This window comes from Apium graveolens, chromosome 7 (assembly GCF_009905375.1).
Source record: "Apium graveolens cultivar Ventura chromosome 7, ASM990537v1, whole genome shotgun sequence".
Classification (NCBI taxonomy): domain Eukaryota; kingdom Viridiplantae; phylum Streptophyta; class Magnoliopsida; order Apiales; family Apiaceae; genus Apium; species Apium graveolens.
Genome location: NC_133653.1, coordinates 2,713,345 through 2,717,035, shown reverse-complemented (window position 1 = coordinate 2,717,035; position 3,691 = coordinate 2,713,345). Strand labels below are relative to the sequence as shown.

The 3,691-nt window shown below is 33.6% G+C and overlaps 1 pseudogene; it reads left to right on the top strand.

Annotated features, from left to right (window-relative positions):
* The first annotated feature begins 3,151 nt into the window (after window positions 1-3,151).
* The window catches only part of LOC141670984 (subtilisin-like protease SBT1.2), a 2,539-nt pseudogene continuing 1,999 nt past the window's right edge, over window positions 3,152-3,691 (top strand).

Sequence of the window (3,691 nt, the reverse complement as noted above, 5' to 3'; positions counted from 1 at the left end):
CACCGAGGTATGGGTAATGGATGAATATGGCATTCGAGATTCATGGTCTAAATTTTATGGTTTTATTATTATTCCATTTGTAAAGTCTCTAACAGGCCTTAGAAACAGAGAAGTTATGGTTCTGGGGGATCACAGATATAGGGAGCATGCATTTGCAACCATCATATGTTATAATCCTCGTTCTAGAAAATACAGATTTATCTTTTGTTCGGAAAATAGTCAAGAAGGGGGAGAAAACAAGACGAGGAAGCAAAAATTTAGAGGAAAAGAAGAGAATAGAATTTTCAAATTCTTCTAGTAAGAGAATATAGTGGCCGTTTAGGAAACCTTAAAATAAGTAATTTATTACTTAAAATGAATAAGTGTTAAATAAGTGATAAGTTGATAATTACTTATAAATTATATAAGTGTTTGGATAAACTTACTTATAAGTCATGAATTATCTTAATTCATGAATTTTAAATTAAAAAATATTTTAAAATTTTATTTTAAACTCAAAATTTTAAAAAAAAGTGAAAAAATATAAATAAGTTGAAAAAAAGTACGTCACGGCTAACATTCAACTTATCAGCTTATAAGTTGTAAATTTAACTTATAAGTTGGGTTGACAAACACTCGTCGATAAGTTGTTGCGGACTTATAAGCCAATAAGTTGGCTTATTAGAATCCCCAAACAGGCCATAGTTAGATTCACAGGTTTCGAACTGATTGGTTATGTAGTTCTTCTATCCTGATACTTTTTTTTTTGACAAATGCAGAAAATATTCATTAAATTGAATATAATACAGTCGGGACAAACCCCAAAATATCGATACAATCAGGTGATGAAACAAATAACATACTAAAATCAATTAGATGATTTATTTCCTGATCGTTTAACACATAGAATTTAAAAAATTTTGAAGCTAAAAAAGAAATCAAAGACATCCCAAACGATCCAAATTGCACCAGCATCTCTGAAGATAACATCGCAATTGACCATATCACGTAAAAACTATGATTAACCCAATGTTCAGAAACAACAATCGCATAAAATGAGATTGAAAAAGCGGCACACCAGCTATCTACATGCCGGACACCAGTTATAGACATGCAGAAGACACCCCAGCTATCTACATGCCGGATACCAGCTATAGACATGCCGAAAGTGTAAACCCATAAAAGATGAACAATCTTTGGTTGTGAAAAGTGAGCCTCTTGCAATAATCATCACCGTCCCAGATTCGATACAGGTTTTGCATATCACCAAAAATATCAGCAATTTCGTCCTCAACAGATTCAATACCAAGTTAACCCAAGCAAGACTAAACAAATACATAACAAACACTCCAAAAGGAGAGACAAACACACTCCAAAAGGAGAGACACATGAATACCCAAAATAATTGGGTTTTATTGAAAAGAAATCAATCAGAATAAAAGAAAATGAAGGGATCGGGGCTTTCCACCGGAGAAAACCAGTAAAAACCCCTCAATTTACTTGAAAATGGACAAACCTAGGAGAGGGGAGAGAGGAGGGAGGCGGCTGGTATTTTTCTATCCTGATACTTAATTTATAAAGAAATATCATTAACATCATAATTTTAGCTGTGTTCTTGCTAGAAATATTTATTTTTGATAGTTCATAGTCCTCGTACTGTTAGATATATAATTTTCAATTTTATATGCTTGTTCGTTAATCAATATTAATATTTTTCTTTGAAGTAGAGAGCTGATAAGTTTGCAGTAACAAAAATATCAACTGTGGCCGTTTAAAAAAACAAATTTGATGAGAATCAAGATCAGCAGCAGTACTGTTTGGTCTGCAAGATTCATCCAAATTGAATTCATATGTCTTTTTCTGATGGAAACCATAAATGGACATTGTCATTGGTTTGACAGCCTGAAGAATGCAATAAGTTCTTTTAATGGAGAAGAAGAGGTATTTGAGGCGACTCTGGTAATGCCATTGTTCGTTGAGAAAACTGGACCTAAGGTTGTCCTCAGTGATCTAGTACGAGGTTTATAAGGATTTTGAACACAATTTTGAATGGGTAGTTTTGTAATTTTAAGTCAACCTCCTGTATTTACAAAAATTCTCCTACTATTAGATGAGGAAATCTTATAATCTCAGGGTTAGACAACCTCAGTCACATCAATCCCTTCTATGCTAGTAAAGTCTGTAAAATGCCTTGAAAACGAAGAAATTTTGCAAATATGTTTGGGAAAGCAAATGTGCAACTGTCATGTGTTAAAATCCTTGTTCAGAAAAATGCATATGGATCAATATTCATGAAGAAGTCATGGAAGAAGTCAAGGAGGTGGAAATGGTTCAAAAGAAAAAGAAGACAAAAAATAAATATAGAGGAAAAGCAAAAAAAGTTTTCAAATTTTTCTAGTGAAAAGTACATATAGTTAATATACACTCTAGATTTATTTATTTATTTTAATTACACGTACTCACTCTTATTGTAAAACAGAGTAAAATATTTATTTTAATAGGGTTATTGTAAAATAATAACGGGTGAACGCCCTTACTATCATAATTTGGGGAGAGTAGGCAAATTTCACAAGTACAGAAATATGATTTTTTTTATCACTTAAAAACGCAATAAAAAATTGTGTCTACTTATTAAAACTGTAAACGCAAGTTTTTGTTGCGTTTAGTAGTGAAACCCTACTTAATTGATTTTTGAATTAAACAGAAAATGCAAGTTTTTCTTGAGTGTAAAAGAAAACACGATTTTTTTGGCGTTTCTTTGTCTTCTCGGCGCAACAAATAAATGCAACAAATAAATGCGTTCCTATGCAATTTTAACAGGCCCATTATAATGTTACGGTTGTGATTTTTTGGACCATTTTTTTTAATATTGTGAAATTAAGAGCCATTTATCCGATAACAAATTTTTAATAGGATATATTTGTCTGTTAATAAATTTTTACGATAATATTGATTGTGATTATAAATCCAATTTATAATGTCTAGCAGCACTTAATCTGAGCTCCTCAAGAAACCAGGCTCCTCTCCCTGTTCAACAAAAGATACTCGTGATGAAGAGCCCTTAAGTTTCACGAGTTTCAATCTGAAGCAGCTCAAACTCAATTTTGAATTCATACATTTTTTTGCCTTTAAAACACCCCCACAAATCTTTCTCATGACCATGCAGCAGAACTCAGTTGCATTTCCAAAAATTCATCCTTAGATGGAAGCTAAAGAAGCTACATTTTTCGCGATTCTTGTACTCTCTATTTTCTCTCTTCATGCTCAAGGTCTTGAAACCTACATAGTTCAGCTTCATCCACAAGGTGTAACCAGTTCTCTTTTCACCTCGAAGCTGCATTGGCACTTATCGTTCCTTGAAAAGACTATTTCTTCTAAAGAAACGCCAGCTTCTCGCCTTCTTTACTCTTACCGTTCTGCAATAGAAGGCTTTGCAGCTCAGCTTTTGGAGTCTGAGGTGGATGCTATAAGAAAATTGCGTGATGTCATTGCAATAAGACCTGAGAGAAGATATGAGGTTCAAACTACTTACTCTTACAAGTTCTTGGGGCTCAGCACTGCCAAAGAAGGTGCTTGGATGGACTCAAATTTTGGTGGAGGCACGATAATTGGCTTGCTTGATACTGGAGTCTGGCCTGAAAGTCCGAGTTTTAGTGATCATGGAATGCCTCCGGTTCCTAAGAAGTGGAAAGGGATATGTCAAGAAGGGGAG